Source organism: Pinus tabuliformis, chromosome 6 (genome assembly GCF_031772625.1).
Source record: "Pinus tabuliformis cultivar Carrire ecotype Pingquan chromosome 6, CPIR1, whole genome shotgun sequence".
Lineage (NCBI taxonomy): Eukaryota > Viridiplantae > Streptophyta > Pinopsida > Pinales > Pinaceae > Pinus > Pinus tabuliformis.
Window position 1 is genome coordinate 1,575,913,545 of NC_142292.1, and position 19,875 is coordinate 1,575,933,419.

Genomic DNA, 19,875 nt, shown 5'->3' on the forward strand with positions numbered 1-19,875 from the left:
TGATTGGAAGGATCTAGAATGATCCTCCCTAGAAGGTTCTAGTAACAAGGAGGTACAAATTCCTGTTGAGTGCCTATGGTCCCTTGATGTGGGAAGGGATTTTGTACTATTTCAATTGTTGTTTGCCTCTTATTTGGACATTATGGTTACTCATTTCGTCCCTCATATTTTTTAACTGCATAATTTGGGGGCAATTATGGATGTAATAAGCATACCCATCATGTAGGGAGGAAACATAGTTAGTTCATATACCACTATTCTTGCCTTATTTTTGTGGGTTGCTAGTGCCTTGGTTTAGGTTTTGGTTTCAATTATCAGTTTCACCCCTCCTTACATATATTATTCTTATGGGTTCTCACCTAATCTGTGGTTTAAGTTATGCTTATTCTTCCCTTTCCTTTTTCTAGTATTGGATGGGTTAGCGATATTGAACTGTTAAAGTTCCTATTGTTGTTGGGGGAAACAAGGCTAAAAAAATTTCACCGTGGAATTCTATTGTGGATGCACGGTCTTAGTTTTTTATTAACCTTGAAAGGGTAAATATGGATTTCCTTAAGGAGGATTTCCATAGGATGGATGGGATGTTGACACTCCATAATAATTACCCAAAAAATAATGTGCCCCCTACATAGGGAGGTTATTCATCTGAGTGAAAGTACAATGATAGAACCCTATTGTGGGACCTGGCAGAGTGGACAATGTTATGAAACCAGCTCAAGAAAAGATAGAAAAGATAGATCAACGCCTTATAATTCAGCCTCTTCGAGGGGGAAACCTCCTTTACATTACATAAATGAACAATTCTTCGATGATACAAATGAAAAAACCTCCTTTCTATATATAGGAGTTAAGGAGTCACAATATAACCCATCCGACCTAACAATAATAATATAAAGCCACAAAAATAACAATAGAGGGATTCTATGGGGCACAATAATAACAATATGGGGGCAATAGGGGCACAACGATATTAATAATGGGTATAACTACAATAGTAATGGGGTAATCACTAGTATTATAGGGACCCAACATGCCCCTCTCCTTCAAAAAAGTGTTGTCCTCAATGCTTGAGTAGTTCTGGATACTTCTGTATAAAATTCTCATCCTCCCATGTGGAATCTTCAGCAAATAAGTTCTTCGACTTGATAAGATACTCTGAAATTGATCGATTTCGTAGCTGTCGAGTTCTTGTTTCTGTGACTGCTTCCAGTTCCAATATAATTTTTCCTTCCTCATCAAGTTCTGGTAATATTTTTTGAACTGGGAGCTTGTCGCCTATAACCTTCTTTAAACATGAAACATGGAAAACTGGGTGCAATCGAGAAGTTTCATGAAGCTCCAATTTGTATGCCATAGTACCAATCTTTTGCAACACCTTGTACAGACCATAATACTTTGGTGATAATTTATTATCCTTCTTAGCTTGCTTGAGGGACATTTTCTTATATGGTTGTAGCCGTAGGAATACCCAATCACCTACATCAAAACTTCTGTCACTGTGATGTTGATCTGCCTATTGTTTCATTCTATTTTGTGCCAACACGAGGTTATCCTTTAAGAGTTAGAGGACTTGTTGTTGATGTTCGATGTGATGTTCCACTGCCCGAACCTTAGAATTTTCTCTTAAATATGATGTGATGGATGGTGGTTGATACCCATAAAGTGCCATAAATGGGGTCATTTTTGTTGCTGTATGGAAGGAAGTGTTATACCACCATTCAGCCAGAGGCAACCATTTGACCCATTGTGTCTGTTTATCTGATACAAAGCAACAAAGATATCCTTCCAAACATTTGTTTACTATCTCAGTTTTCCCATCAGATTAAGGATGATAAGATGAGCTATGAGCTAACTGAGTACCAAGACAAGAAAATAATTCTGTTCAAAAATTTCCAGTAAAAATGGGATCTCTGTCACTTACAATAATCTTTGGGTTTCCATGTAGCTTTTGAATTCTTTCCATAAATGCAGTACAAACTATACTGGCCTTAAATGGATGTGATAATGCACAAAAGTGTGCATACTTAGTAAGTCTGTCAACTACCACCATGATCACACTCTTTCCCTTAGACTTGGGTAAACCTGTGATAAAATCCATTGAAACCTCCTCCCAACGTTGGCTTGGAATGGATAAAGGTTGTAACAGACCCGGTGTCTTAATTGTTTCAACTTTATTTTGTTGGCAAACCAAACATTCCGCCACAAACTTTTGAATATCTGATTTAAGTCCATCCCAAAAAAATTCCTTCTTAACCCTGTGGAAAGTTTTTAAAAATCCTGAGTGCCCTCCTAAGGGAGAAGTGTGCAATTCCATAAGAATATTTTGTTTTAGCTGGGAATTTGTACAGAGGTATAAGCAATCTTTGTACCATAACGAATCATTTTTCCAGCTAAATGTATCAGACGTACTGGAATCTTGTTGTAACTTTCGAATAACTGCCCACACTTCTTCATCATTCTTCCATTCCTCCCTTGCTTCGTTTATCCAATCTGGTTGGATAATAGAAATGGCACACAAAAATGCTTCTACATCCTCATCCTTTCTTGAGAGTGCATCTGCCACCACATTTTGCTTCCCTTTTTTGTAGATGATTTCAAAGTCATAACCCAACATCTTTGTGGCCCACTTTTGTTGCTCTTCAGAGGATAATCTTTGTTCTATAAAGTATTTAAGGCTATCATGATCTGTTTTTACCTTGAAGTGTCTTCCCATTAGGTAGGATCGCCATTTCTTAAGTGCATGGAGTATTGCCAACATTTCCTTCTCATAAATAGCTTTGCTTAAAAACTTTCCCTTGATTGGACGACTTTCAAAAGCAATGGGTCTTTCATCTTGCATTAGAACAACACCAATTCCATTTCCTGAAGCATCACTTTCCACAATAAAGGTTTTTGTGAAGTCCGGTGTAGCTAAGACTGGTGCTTGGCACATTGCCTCTTTAAGATGTTCAAAGGCCTTTGTTGCTTCCGGAGTCCATGAAAATGCATCTTTCTTCAATAATGTTGTTAGAGGTGCTGCTATTCTCCCATAATTCTTAACAAACTTGCAATAATACCCTATCAACCCGAGAAATCCTCGCAAATGCTTTATGGATGTGGGAATTTTCCATTCCTTAATGGCTTTAATTTTGCTAGGGTATACCTTAACTCCTTCATGAGATACAATATGACCTAGGTATTCCACCTCCTGGACTCCAAAGAAACATTTGGATCTTTTTGCATATAATTGTTTCTCCTCCAATAGCTATAGCACCCTATCAACATGTTCAACATGATCCTTCCAAGACTTACTGTAGATTAGTATATCATCAAAAAATACTAACACAAATTTTCTAAGGAATGGTTTGAAAATTGAATTCATCAAACCTTGAAATGTTGAAGGTGCATTGGTGAGGCCAAAAGGCATGACCAAAAATTCATAATGACCTTCATGAGTTCTAAATTCTGTTTTCGGAATGTCTTTAGTCTTCATTCTGATTTGATGATATCCTGAACGAAGATCCAACTTGGTGAATTAAATTGATCCATGCAATTCATCCAGTAATTCATCAATGATAGTAATGGGGAACTTATCTTTAATAGTGATCTTGTTGAGCTCCCTATAATCCGGACACGTGCGCCATGATCCATACTTATTGTGCACCAATACTACTGGAGCAAAGAAAGAACTTTGACTCTGTTGAATTATACTAGCCTCTAGCATTTCTGCAACCATACGTTCAATTTCACTCTTTTGGACATAGAGATATATGTACGGCCTGATGTTTGGAGGAACACTTCCTGGAATCGGATGAATAGCATGATCATGATCACGCATAGGTGGGAGACCTTTGGGAGTCTCAAATACCTTGGAATGATTGCTCAGGACTTTTTGGAGATCTGGAGAAATAGATGATTTCGATGTGGAAACATCTAGCGAACATAATTGTGCAATTACACCTCTTTGTTCCTTTTTTAGAAGCTTTGTCATACCATTAGAGCTGATTATCTTTCCTAGTTTCCCTGCAATACCCCTTAATTCAAATTCCTTTCCTTCCGTAGAAAATTTGATGAAAAGTTCTTGAAAATTAAAAGCTACTGTACCCAAGGATTGTAGCCATTGGACTCCTAGTACAACATCAGCACCTCCCATTGGAATGAAAAGCATTGGGCTAGTCAATACATATTCTCCCATGGATAGCTTGATATTATGGCACTTTCCAGAGAAATTTATTGTTCCTCCATTTGCAATCATCACTTGACGCTCTGGTGCTAGATATAGGAAGCAATTCAATTCTTTTGCTACCTTACAATGAATAAAATTGTGGGTGCCTCCTGAATCAATCAACACTATTACCTTTTTCTTCTTGATTTGTCCTTCTATCTTGATGGTTTGAGGAGTGGTAATTCCCGCCAATGCATTACAAGATATGGTCAGATTTATTTGTTCTTCATCTAGGCTTTGTTCTTGGAGTATATCCTCTTCTTTTGACCTTTCTTGCTCCTTTTCTTCTTCCTCTTCACAATCTATGTAGAATAATTTCTTCTCAGCACACTTATGACCTTTAGTGTATTTGCTATCACAACTATAACAAAGCCCTTTTACTCTTTTTCTTCCAAATGTTGAGGTGTCAACCTTATAGGTTGTGGAAAACTAGGGGCAACAACACTTCCGTCTTTATAGTTGTGAGTGGTATGCTTCCTGGTTTCCATAATTTTGCTTTCCATTTTTCTTGCTAACCTGAATGCCTTCTCTAATGAATCAGGTTCCCAAAGGTGAACATCATGTTGGATATTATCCTTTAAAGACCCTATGAACACATCAATCCTATGCTCCTCTGGAATATCTTTTACCCTTATGTTCAATTTTTGGAACTCCTCAATGTGCTCTATTATTGAACCCTTTTGTTTGAGACTTATCAATTGGCTAAAAAAGGTGTTGCTTTTTGTATCCTCATAATGTGCTATCAATTCTTTCGTAAAAATTGCCCATGTGATAAATTGTTTATGAGAGCAAAGCCATTGATACCATACAAACTGATTTGGTTCCAAATATAAAGTTTCCTTACGTACCTTTTGTGTGTTTTGCACATTATTGAGATCAAAAAATTGCTCCATCTGTAATATCCATGTTGCGGGATCCTTGCCATCAAACTTCCTCATATCGAATTTTGGAATATGGTGGGTCTTCGATCCAACATTAGAGTCTATGGAATCATGATTAACATTTCTTTTGTTCGCATCATGAGTTTCCTTTACAACCTTTTCACCATTAGTAAGTATTTCTTGTAGAAAATTTGTCAAATTTGTCTTCAAATCTGCCATGTCTGTCTTCAAATATGCCATGTCTCTCTTCAAATCTATCTTTGAATCATCCATATTAGCTTCCATGCCCTTTATCTTAGATTCCACGCCATTTATCTTAGCTTCTGTTAGCTTTTGTGAGCGACTTGTTCTTGTAATTTTGATATATCATGTAGCATTTCTTCGTCTTCTTCATGAGTCATGCTATATCTTTCAGGTTCCTTACTAGGTGTTTGCATTTTCTTTGCTTGAGGCATCAATTACCAATAATAATGCTTTACTATGCCCTTTGAATTCCTTCAAACCAAGCTTATGCAAAAATTTAAAAAAACTACACACCTTTTTTCACTTCGTAGAAGCCTGATATTGAATCTGATGTATCTCTGTAATTTCAGATCATCCAGTTCTAAAATTGTGACCTATAGTAGCCTTCTACATCCTCTTTCCAATGCCACCAGTCTGATCCAAATTGGATTCTCCAAGGAAGAGTTATGCAGAATCTCCCACAGTGACCTGATTATAGACTAGTTCAGTAGAGCCAACTTGTACGACGTGCCACGAATCATTGTTTCAACCTTTGGCTCTGAAAAAATATATACAAGAAACTACAGTCCATCCTCTTTCTGCACCTTCTTACGAAATTTCAATCCGATGCTCAAAAAGAAAGTTATGACGATTTTCCCCAGGTCACCTGTTTGGAATGTAATTCAGGAGTCTGCAAGAAGACCAACTTCCTCAGATCAAATCTCCGCAAATATAGCACAAAAAATTCTGAAATTCAAACCCAAGGTTTAGCGCGATGTCTTCTAAAATAGGTTTTTTTTAGCTTCTAAAACATCGCAGAAAAAAATTTATAGCGAAAATGCCACGATGACCTGTTGGGAGCAGCGAAACCCTAGAATCCAAGGCTCTGATACCAAATGTTATGAAACGAGCTCAACAAAAGATAGAAAAGATAGATCAACGCCTTATAATTCAGCCTCTTCGAGGGGGCAACCTAATTTACATTACATAAATGAACAATTCTTCGATGATACAAATGACAAAACCTCCTTTCTATATATAGGAGTCTAAGGAGTCACAATATAACCCAGCCGACCTAACAATAATAATATAAAGCCACAAAAATAACAATAGAGGGATTCTATGGGGCACAGTAATAACAATATGGGGGCAATAGGGGCACAACAATATTAATAAGGGGTATAACTACAATAGTAATGGGGTAATCACTAGTATTATAGGAACCCAACAAACAATGTTTCACTTACCTGTGAAAATGATGGAGAGGGTCCATATGAACTTCCTTGATAGGAAATTTGGTTCCATTGTTGGTATTGGGAAACAAACCCAATTAATCCATCTACTATGTTTGATTCCCCCAAATTTTATTTATTAGATGGTTGACACCATGGAGAATCATGGATTATTTTGTAAAGGTATTTTGATTATGCATAAATTATTGAAAAATGCAATAAGAAATTCTTAATTTAATTTTTCCTTGATTAAATTGGCAAATGATAACATCCCCTAGTTAAAACTTCATGTAATAAAGTAAATAACGGAAAATATAAGACCATAGTTAAGGGACATGTATTCCAAGCTGAATGGTGGGAAAAACAACCTAGCGGGTGTTCACTTTGGCTTATTACGGCTAAGAAATTGGCAAAGGAAATGGTAAAGGCTTTGGAAATGCATGAGTCATTTATTGGCATTTTATTTGTGAAAATAAAGGAAATTAGGAGAAAATGGAGGTGAAAGGTCACATGTTGCATGTGAGGAGGAAAATGTAGGAAAATAATGGAAAATGATAGAGGCCTCATTAATAAAAATTCTTTTGAGAATCAGTTCACAGGCTTTTTTTCAGTTCAATTTCAGAGCTCTCTCTCACACTCTTGGACACTTATAGTTTTCTTGGAACACTCTAGCTTTGGAGCAAGGAAGGAAAAGACAAGAAAAGGGAAGGTAGGAAAGCAAAGATCAAGTAAGGAAGAGTAGGATCAAGAAGCTTTAGCAAGAATACTTGCACGTAACATATTGCATGTGTGATTTCCTAGTTGGTTTTGACATGCATGGATTTGCATGTTGGTATATAGTTCTCTCACTATTAGTTCCATGGTTTTCTTAGGTTATGACAATGGTTTTAAGCCTAGCCTTGCCTTTTCTGGATAGACATGGTATGATGGGATTATTTTCTCATTTTTTTACCTTTGGAGTTTTCGCGTGATCTCAAAATTTGGGGCGGAGGTGGTCTAAGGAAAATCCCAAAGGCCTAGGAATCCATTGACCGATTTTGGCAGGATACACGGTAAAGCCTGAGGGTGAAGTCTTGATTTAGGGCCTAGTGATTCGACGTGGATTGCAATAAATACTGAGAGACCAGTATCTTAGTTTAGGGCCCAGTGATCTGATGTGGATTGTCTCAAAACCTGAGAAATAAGGAGACAAAAAATTCCTCAAGGATAGTGACGGAGTATTGAGGCATTCCTAGCTCTGTTTGGTTTTGTGATCTCGGTGTCAGTTTTGGTGAGATCATGGTTTGGTGAGGGTGGAGGTGGTTTAACCTCTTGATTCCATTAGTTGATTTCGGATTGGTTTATTCATGAGATCCCACATTCATTCTTGGAATATGGAATGGGGTTGACTGGATGAAAAAAAGATTTTGCTCAACCATGTCTACGATTGGGTGGTACATGGAAGTCCTAAACCTAGTAGGCTTTGCTTATGTTTAATAAAAGCTAAGTTCTCTTGGTTTTGTACTTGTTAATATATGGCTTTAATGGTTGTTATCTCATTGTTATTTTCATGGTCTAATTCTTGTTATAAGCATGGTTATATGATTGGTTATTGTCATGGTTATTTCATGTATTTACTTCTAACTGAAAGTATAATGGATGCAATACCTAATTGATGTCAAAACAGTTAAGGGAAGAGGGTGGTGATCCTTCTTGTCAAGCTCCACATGAGTTATTAGTCATTTATTCTCTATCTTCTATTCATTTCCTGTATATTACATTGATGCCAAGTGTTTGATAGAATGTTAGTCCCGAATGGGGATGGTCAGGTCTAGTCCCAGAGTCAGTTTTTGATTTGTAATTATTTTGGTCCTATGATTTATGAATTTTGAAAGTGTTATTGAGTTCTAGGCAGTAACCTGGGCTCTAGGCTTGATAAAGTGGCTCAAATCCCAAAGACACAAGCACAACACCAGGTATAAAATTCCCTGAATGCATGCATACCCATGATGTGGGAGCGTCTATAGCCTTTTGGACACATGCTTTTCCATATCAAGGGAGTGCCCGGACATTTAATGGTCTAAAAAGCTAGTGGGACCCAAGGGATAGCTACTTGAATTGGGATGGTTCCTGGGAGTCCTGTTACTTATGTGGAAGGTCTTTATGGTGTGTTTCCATCAATTCCACTTCCTTAAGGTGACTTAGGACATCGAATCATATCATAATAACTTCTCATCACATGTTTTCCCCAGTTGGTTGGTTGCTTTGCTAGATGTGGGAGGACAATGTTACAAAGTTGTATCAGAGCATGGATCAACCCTCGGACTAAATGGGAGATGTGTTGGTCATGCATTCATGTTATTTTCATATGTGTTTGTTATGCTTGTTGTCCATGTTCTTGTTGCATTTGCATGGTGTCGATCATGGTTGTAATGATGTTGCCATGTGAAGGTTGATGATGTTGTTGTTGGGATGATTTATTCATGAATTCATGTCAGTTTTATATGCATTTTTTATACATGTCAGTTTCCATACGTTATTATGCTTGCATTGTCATGGTTATAGTTATTCATGTATAGTAGTTCAAACATGCATTGTGAGGTCATTGTATGCATTTTAGGCCATCATGATGCTACTGGTATGTTATGATGCTAATGTGTTGACTGAGATAGAGCAGGAGATGTAGATCATTAAGGTAAATTTGCAACAACGGAATTTGAGGTAAGAAAAGATCACCATATAGGTTTGTATGGTGGGCATGTAGGTATGTTTGTTAATGTTTTTTATAAGAATTAAGGTATTGATATACTTGTCATTCTATTATTATTATGGTTACATATATGACAAATTCTAGTTGATCAGTGTAGTCATATACACATGTGTCAGATAGTCATGAATGATAGTAACATGTGGTTGTATTCATTGTTGTTACTATTTTATGTTAGTTAACTTTATTATTATGTTACATGTCGTTGATGATTATGTTATATGTTAGTTTACTTGATGATTAGGGTTATTGCCACTAAGATTTTGATGTTATATGTATCAGGCTAATTTGGATTGGTCTATGAGAATGGTTAGGGTTATGATATTCAAGTATGAGTTAATATGTTGTGATATGTTGTCATACTAATCTAGACTGATTGTGAAGATGTGATTATTATGTATGAATGATAATTGTGTATGAGTTTATGATGTGAACATGTTAGCTAGTTACTGTTATGGATATCATGATCTTATTTATGGTTGAGTTGATATGTTGTGAAGTTATATAATGCTATTGATTGTGCAAACACGATAGCCTCCACTGAGATACATTAGGGTATGATTTTTCTTACGTCGTATATTTGGTGCTTGACTGTTTGATTATGTCGTCTAGTTGATTTATCTAACATGGTACATTTATAGTTTATTGAATGTTTGATTTATTGCATGATATGAGTATGAGTATATAGGATTGCATGAAGGAATGATATTGCTTTGACATGATTGTACTGACACATATGTGTTGAGATAGTTGATATGTACTTGAGTGTAAGTAGGTGACAATTGTAGAATTATGTCCAATGACTACAAGTTGACTATGGATTACAACATCATTGTTAGTCTTGGTAAATGTTCATTTCAATTGATAGATATGATTGTATTGATAATTGGAAGATGTGGTTGACATGTGTGAGCAGTTGCAGGGTAAAATGCTTGGCATTAGTATGACAAGGTAACATAACTAGTATGTTAATTTGTTAGATTTTAAGCTTCTGTGGTAGTTTTTTAGAATAGCGTGATTTGGATTATCCACAGTATTGTGTTCATTCTGTCGACGTTTCAAACCCTAAAGGGGGTCCATCATCAGGACTAAATTTGATAGAATATGAATGATAGTTCTTTGAGAGAAGAGTATTTCGACTTGAGTATAAATAAACCTAGATCCCTAAATTTTTATAAAGAAGCCGACCCTTATATATAAATGAATTCTTATTATTTTTATTTATTTATTTATTTATTATTTTTTATTATAATAATTTTATAATAATTTTATTTTAGTTTATTAATTATTTGATTCATATTATTTAGCTTTAATTATTCAAATTGTTTTACCTAGTTGATTAATTGTAAGTTTATTTTTATATAATGTAATGAAGTTATTATTATTATTATTTTAATTAGTTTTATTTTATTTTAATAAAATTAATTTTATTTCTATTTTTGTTTACCTAAGAATCTAAAAATATATTTTTTATTTTTATTTCTTTATTTATTTTTATTTTATTTTTTCTCTTAATCAAATGTTAATTTTGGTTATTATTAATTATTTTAGTTTAATTAATTGACTAATTTTAATTTTTTAATTAGAATTAAATTAAAATTAATTAATTAATTAATTTTAATTAATTTAATTTAATTAATTTAATTAAAATTAAATTAATTTTATTAATATGAAAACCTTTGATACTATGCTTCTAAAGGCTTGGAGGGCTTTATTTGTCTAATCAGGGGAAGCCAATTTCCACTAATCTCGCTCCCATTGTCCCTATTGAGGTTCTTGAGCAGGAAATTTCATAATTTTGATGGCCTCTCTGATTTTTCTTTTTTGATAATTATCCTCTCTTGTAATTATTTTAGCGTCATCCAAACACACATGATGTTTGGTTTTGGATGAGTGTTATGCAAGGGCTGATGTACGAGATCTCTTATTCTTTATATCAGGCCCGTGCTCTTTAAGTCTTATTTTCAGAGACCGACCTGTTTCCCCAATATAACTCTTGCCACAAGAGCAATCAATCTTGTACACACCGTTGAGTTGCTGACGATCAATGTTATCCTTTACTGACCTCATCATTTGCCTTATTGTTCCACATGTTGTAAATTGAATGTTTATGTTATTCTTTCTTAAAACTTTTGCAATCTTATCTGTAATCCCTTGGATGAATGGAAGGTAAACTTTTCCATAATTTTCTTTCTTGTTTTTAGGAGGATGCTTAGAGAGGATCTTATCCTGAGCTCTTCTTATAACTTTCTTGATACTCAACTCTTTGTATCCTAGGTTTTTGAAGACAGAGGTTAAGTGTTCAATTTCTTCTTTTAGGTGATCAGGGTCAGAAATTCTGAGAGCCTTAACAACTAGAGTGTTTAAGATGCCAGATTTTTGGGAGGGATGATGGTATGAGTCAACCTGAAGATAGCTATCAATATGATTTTTCTTTCTATAGACCTGGTGTCCCAAAGTACCATCCTCTTTTCTACTAATCAGTACATCTAGAAAGGGGATCTTACCGTTCTCTTCAAGCTCCATAATAAACTTGATTTCAGAAGATATAGAGTTAAGATGATTGAAAAACTTCTCCAGTTCAGCCTTGCCATGAGTCCATTTCAGGTTTGTGTCATCAACAAATCTTTTCCACCAAGCTGGATTCAAAGGAAATGAGTCAAGGGCTTTTATTTCAAAGTACTCCATGTATAAGTTGGTGACAATAGGTGAGAGTGGGGAACCCATGGCGACTCCTGATATTTGTTCATAATAGTGATCTTGAAAGCTAAAAAAGGTGGAACATAAACAAATTTCTACAAGCTTTGCTATTTCAGGATCGGTGGCTATCTTTATAACATGAATAGCTTCATCTATAGGAATCTTTGTAAACAAAGAAACCACGTCAAAACTTACTAGAATATCATCTTTATCCACCCTTTCATTCCTAATAAGCTTTACAAAATCATTTGAGTCTTTTATAAAAGATTTCGTGTTACCAACTAGAGGTTTTAGGTTCTTAGCTACATACTTAGCTAATTCATAGGTAGGGGAACCAATGGTGTTAACAATTGGTCTAAGAGGGACCCCTTCCTTATGAATTTTTGGTAATCCATAGATTCTAGGAATAACCTCACAGGATGGAATCAGCTTTTTTTTTTTTATCTTCAAGGTTTGTTTCCATGATGGCTTTCTTGACTTGTTTTATAACCTTGGGAATAGGGTTGGAGTTGACTCTTCTATAACTCCAACAATTTAAATGCTCATTCATCTTATGAATGTAATCTTCCTTATTTAACACAACAGTGGCCCCTCCTTTATCAGCATTAAGTACAACATTTAACACAACAATGGCCCCTCTTGCTTTGAAAGTTATGTGTTAATGGAAATATGATGGAAGGGATTGCATGGAAGAGATGCTACCATGAAATATTGAGGAAGGCTAAGGTTGAGCTTTCCCTTGGAAGAAATGGGACCCATGGGGATTGATTGATGTTGTATGTTCTCAATCTTGTGCTTGATTGCAGTTTTGTTTGCTTCTTGTGCATGGCCATGCCACTTTGTTTGTGCTGTCTTATTGTTGTTGGTTTTCCATGGTTTTATCTTTCTTTCTTCTTGGTATTTCCTTTTAGGTTTTGACAGTCTTGGGAATTGGTTGGGAAAAGAGGAAATTTAGTAGAGCTTAAGGAGAGTTGAATGAAATCCATCAGGAAAGGTAAGACTCAAATGAAGTCAATGCATGTATAAGGGTAGTTAAGGCAAGAGTATGACGGAGAGTTGGATTAGTTGGGTCCATTGGTGTAAATGGATGAGGGCAAGATAGTCATTAGAAAAGTAGTTAGGAAATATAAAGTAAATGGACTTGAGGGTCAGGTGTGTTGGTTATGTTGGGAATCATTGTTATCCATGTTGTGCATGCTGTGAATAGATAAAGGGAATTATGTTAACCTTGACCTTATGATATCTGGTAATTATGTTGTGATCATGATTATGCTGATGTCTATATATGTATACATCTATATATGTATGTATGTATGTCATCTCTAACAAGGTAGTCATGGATCATGATTGTTTAACACTAATATTTATATGTATATATATATATATATATATATATATATATATATATATATATATATATATATATATGTATGTATGTATGTATGTATGTATGTATGTATGTATGTATGTATGTATGTATGTATGTATGTATGTATGTATGTTGCAAGGTAGTTAGGAATCATTCTTGTGAAGGAATTATTTCTTATGCAAGTGAATAGCATGAAGAGGTTCCTCGTTTACGAGGAATCAAGTGGGAAGAGTAGCCGTGACAAATATATGAGTACAGTATCATGTGGATATGACTTACTATCGTATGCTTGTAGTATTCCTATGTTTATTTTATGACAGGTACCACTGAAGGATACATCAGTGGAATGAAAACAATGTGCTTTGTGGCATGCTAAGATAAGCATGCATGGTAGAGAGACAGTGGAAGCAAGGTTGCATGGTAGAGAGTGTGGTTTTGCATGTGCAATGTTATTGCTATGCATATGTTGCATCTGTGATGTTGTGCACATGTGGTATTATATATATATAGTGTGTATAAATGTTGTTTATGAAATTTTATGTACTGGGTGGTACAGATAGTGTTGTGTGAATATTGCATATGGAGTGTTGGGTATAGATGGTGCTATGTGCATGTTGGATATACGATGCTATGTACATATTTTACTGTGCATATGTAGTTGTGCGCATGTTTTATATGCAATGTTGTGTACATAGGGTGTTATGTACATGTTGTATATGCAGTGCTATGTACATATGGTGTTGTGTGCATGATTGTACAAGTGGTGTTGTGAGCATGTGGTGTTGTGGAGATGTTGTACATATGGTGTTGTGTGCAGGTGGTGTTGTGTACATGTCATGCATATGGTACTATGTGCATGTGGTATCGTGTACATGTCGTGCATGTGGTGTTGTGTATGTCCAGCATTGTGTAAACTTTGTACAGGTGGTACGATGTACGTGTCATTTTGTGTACACGTTGTGCAAGTGGTGCCATGTACATGTGATGTTGTGTGCATGTTGTCCAGGTGGTGCTGTGTATAGGTGGTATTATGTACATGTGGTCCACGTGGTACTTGTGTACATGCATATTATATGCATGTGGTACATGTTGTGTTCTCTACATGGTGTAGCCATGGTAATCATGACATGTGTATTTGTTGTGTTGTACTCTATGTACATATATGTATTGTGTTGTACATCGGGTGTAGGTGTATGTATTGTGTTGTGGTGTACACCAAATGTAGGATTATGTATTGTGTTATGTTGTACAATAGTTGTAGGTGTATGCATTATATGTCAGGTATAGGTGGACGTATTCCATGGTGTTGTATGTCGTGTGCTATATAGTATGTGTATGTGCACATGGTTGACGAGAAGGAACTGGGTGTTTCTCGGGTGTGGCAACTGATCCAGTGTGTGTACAGAACAAAGATAATCGTAGAAGCTAAGGATTGATTAAAGGATAGGTTTCAACATATTATTTCAGTTTTATTATGCATGTGAATTATGATTCTGGTCTATGATGATTACATGTGATCTATGATTTTGATTTATGATGGTTACGTGTGATTTATAATTTTTATCTATGATGGTTGTGTTTTATCTAACCTGATGCGATATGTTTATACTTGAAAATTTGATCAAAGATGCTAGTTTGGCTTGTTGTGATAAGAAGTAAATGGGATTGCAAGTGTACCTTGTTGACAGGCCACCAATGAGGTATGATTTGAAGTTATTTCAATTTATTTTGAATCTAATGGAAATTATGTGCTTGGTACAAGAAAGCATGAATGCCCAGTTGGGTGGTTGAAATCTACTGCAAGCATTAGAAGCAACAAAAAAAGGAATTGGAACATGCAAAATTATGTTCGTAAACTATTTCAAGAGCAAGGCCATTGTGGGACATTAGAACCCAATAGTGTCCATTGATTTCCATGTGCATGTTATGACTAGTATGATGATTTTGACACATTTATATGCCTTGGTTGTTGACCTTCTGATGCGAGGAATCCTTGCCAAAGGATGGATCGCCTAGGATAGGGGATGCCGAGGAACTTGGAAGGTGACTGACTACACAGAAAGGGTGATCGGAGTACCCAATGGATTGTGTAGCGAAGAAGGGAAGTTCAGGGATATATATTTTTTGGTTATTAGCATTGCTAGATGGAATCAAATGCACATCGGGAGTATGCCCTAAAACAATGAGCCGGTAGCTACTCACTGAGAGGACAAGTGGTGCAAGATTATAGCAATGGACATTAGATGCAGTTTTACTATTGTAGTGGATTCTGGACTTCTTAGGACAGAGTTGAATCCTAGTATTGCTGTAAACCCAATCGGTTGCTTCCCATCATGTAAATTAATAATTCAAACCACACTCAGAGGTAGGGCATTTCCTATTGATATAGGAGCTTTTGGACCAGAAAGAATAGTATCTCCAATCACGACCCCTCTTATTGATTGATATGGGCAACGTATCATTTTATTTTCTGGTCTAGCAAATGTGAATATGTGTATATGTGGTTATTGTGAATATCATAATGAGATATGTTATAAAGCTCCAGTAAGAAGTATGGTTGTTATCTTGTCATGATGGTATTCTTTTGAGCAGGTCTTTGATTGTAAAAACTATAATGTCCTAAGTTATAAAGCTCCATGGCTAGTATGTTTGGTTTTCATTGGCTTTGGTAAGGTCATGGTGTGTTTTACCATTAAGGATGGTGTTCCCCAAGGGGGAGGGGTCTATAATAGCCCCTGGTTAAAATTTCATGTAATAAAATTAAATAAAGGAAAAAATAAGACCATTGTTAAGAGACACGTATTCTAAGCTGAATGATGGGAAAGGCATCCTAGTGGGTGTTCACTTTGGTTTATTATGGCTAAGGAAATTGGAAAAGCCAATGGGAAAGGCTTTGGAAAGGCATGAGGCATTTATTGTCAATTTATTTATGAAAATAAAGGAAATTAGGACAAAAGGAACACAAAAGGTCACCGGTTTCATGTGAGTAGGAAAATGAAGGAAAATAATGGAAAATTAAGAAAATAGAGGGCTCATTAATAAAAAGTCTTATGAGGATCACTACACGGACTTTTGTCAATTTAGTTTTGGAGCTCTCTCATTATGCTTTCTCTCTCCCACTCTTGGACACTTAAGGTTTTCTGGGAGTACTCTAACATTGGAGAAAGGAACAAGAAAGGAAGCGAAGGAAAGGAAGGAAAGAAAATATCAAGCAAGGAAGAGTAGGATCAAGCAACTTCAGTAGGAATACTCGCAGATAACATATTTCATGTGTGATTTCCTAGCTGGTTTTGACATGCATGGATTTGCATGTTGTTATATGGTTATCTCACTATTGGTGGCATGGTTTGGTTGGGTTATGATAGTGCTTTTCAGCCTAGCCTTTCCTTTTTTTGGATAGACATAGCGTGATGGGATTGTTTTATCAGTTTTTGAGCTTTGGAATTGTTAGATGGCTTCAAAATCTAGGTCGAAGGTGGTCTCAAGAAAATCCCAAAGGCCTAGGAATCCCTTGACCAATTTTGGTGGGATACATGGTAAATCCTGAGGGTGAAGTATCGGTCTAGGACCTAGTGATCCAATGTGGATTGGAGTAAATCTTGAGAGACTGGTGTCTTAGTTTAGGGCCTAGTGATCTGGTGTGGATTGCGGTAAATCCTAAGAGACAAGGAGATGAAAGAATCCTTAAGGATAGTGATGGAGTCTAAAGGAATTCCTAGCTTTGTTTGGTTTTGTGATCTCTGTGATAGTTTTGGTGAGATCATGGTTTATTGAGGGTGGCAGTGGTTTAACCTCTGGATTCCCTTGGTTTTTTTTATTGGTTTATTCATGAGACCTCAAATTCATGCTTGGAATATAGCATGGCGGTGATTGGATGAAAGAAAGATTCGGTTAACCATGTCTACTGTTGGGTGGTGCATGGAAGTGCTAAAGCTAGTCGACTTTGCCTATGTTTAATAAAGTCTAAGTTCTCTTGATTTTTTGTACTTGTTACTATGCATATTTAATGGTTTTTATCTCATTGTTATTTTCATGGTTTAATGGTGGTTATAAGCATGGTTTTATGACTATTTATTGTCATGGTTATTTCATGTATTTAATTCTAATTGAAAGGATAATGTATGGAAAACCTAATTGATGTCAAAACAGTTAAGGGTGGTGATCCTTCTTGTTAAGCTCGACATGAGTTATCAACCATTTATGATCTATCTTGTATTCATTTCTTATAGATTGCATTGATGCCAAGTGTTTGACATAATGTCAGTCCTAGATGGGGATGGCCAGGCCTAGTCTTGGAGTTAGTTTTTGAGTTTTAATTCTTGTGGTCATGTAATTTATGAATTTTGAAAGTGTTATTGAGTTCTGGGTTGTGACCTGGGCTCTCGTCTTGAAATTGTGGCTCAAATCCCAGAGACATAGGCACAAAATTGGAAAGAAAATTCCCTGGATGCATGCATACACATGTTGTGGGAGCATTTGGAGCCTTCTAGATGCATGCTTGTTCATATCAAGGGAGATTCTGGGGGTTTAAAGGTTTAAAAACCCAACGGGACTTACGGGTTGGTTACTTGAGTTGTTGGGATGGTTCCTGAGAGTCATGTTGCTGATGTGGAAGGTTTGTATGGTGTTTTCAATTGGTTGCACTTCCTTAAGGTGACTTAGGAGGCTAAATCATATCATAGTAACTTCTCATCACATGCTTACTCAAGTTGGTCGGTTACATAGGTAGATGTGGGAGGAGGGTGTTACAGAAAATTCAAATTTCAGCATCACTAGAGAACTTGAATGTGGTTAGCTTATGTACATGGATTGTTAATTTGTCATAGTGTTACTATTAGAGCTCATTTTACTTTTCTTTAAGTAATAAAAAAAATGTATATAAATGTACTAAAAAAAAAAAAAAAAATTAGTAGAAAAAGTTTTGATTTCAATTTCACTTAACTTATAATGGTGGATTAAGGGTGTTGATCAAATATTAATATAGTATTAAGGTTAAGTACATTATGGAGGGTCCCCATTAACTGAAGTCGGTAGAATTTAAATGTGGTTTATGTTTTTGGGCATGGTGGAGAATATAAGCGGGGCCCATTAGATGGAGCAAACCCAACAACACAACATGCCTGACAGTTAGCTCTTTGAGTGCCTCTACAATGAATTTTTCAAATCTCCGCTGATTGTAAATCAATGTTCCATAATCATAGTGGGGGGGCTCCATCAGATTTCCTCCGTACAGGATTCTTACCTCGTAATATGTCGGCAAGCGAGCGTAGGTGCCATGTATTCATTTTTTCACTGCTTTGTCATCGTTTGTCAGCACACCTCTCTACCACCTCATCGACCATGTCATCCATCACCTCATCCATCTTGTCACCACACCATCAATTTAAACATTCCATGTTCGGACTTAATTTCATTTTCCCCTTGTTTTTCCATTCTCTCTATAAGTCTTGTTACATCTATTCATTCCATTTGTCATTGTTTCTTGCTCCTATTTCTGTGGATTCAAACTGTACAAATTGTAGCTCCAATCATCATCATTCATCACTACTAAGTATTTGTGTGATATCCCTTACATCCAATATTATCAAAATGTCCAAGAAATCCATTTTAGCAGGTTCTTCTTCCCATATTCCATTAATGGACATCGAAAGGGATGTCTTTGACCTAATTTTCTCCATTAACTACATAGATATTTACCATCTTTTCCTTCTCAACCAAGTTGAGTCTCCTATTTATGTTGCCACTATTAGGTTAGTTTTTTTAGCTGCAATGATTCCTCAAACCTATGTGTTCCCAGAATTCATATATTGGTTGGTCTATGCCTTCTATCCTAAAAAATGTTTTGCCATTAACAAATTAGGTGAAAATATTTTCCAAGTGACTTCCATTTTGATTCAACAAGCATTATGTTTTCCTTCCTCGAGTTCCTATACTCCTTTCAAACAATAAACTCTATTCTTTTCCTTCCAAGACCTATCTGGGTGAAATTATGCTCAATTGAATTTCTTTTTACTGCCGTCTGGGAAGAATTTACCTTTGGAACCTACTCATTTTCCTTTGGATACTTTTGCTAAGGAGGTTAGACCTATTTTGGCCAAGATTTTAGGAAGAGAAGATAAAACTATTATTGACAAAGCTATCTTGGGAATTTTCAGTTTGATCATGAATCCTGAAACAATTTTTGACATCCCTGCTTTCTGGGAAAGGATGGTCAATTCTCAATTAATAGATCTTTCCCTCACTTGATATTTTAGATTTCCTTCTTTAATTACTTATCTATTCCTATGTACTCAAGTTGAAATATTTATGCACGTGGGATTTAATATCATGGATCCTCACAAGAACAAATAGTCAATGGTGTTTTGGACTGATGGCATTAGAAGTAATGCAAATAATGAGGGCTTGATGTATTTAACCACATCCTTTTTATCAGTTTCTTACTCAATCATAAACAACTCTCCTTCACCTTGCATATTACCAAAGGGCCAATCTTTTCTTCAGCTCAGTAAAGATGTCAAAGT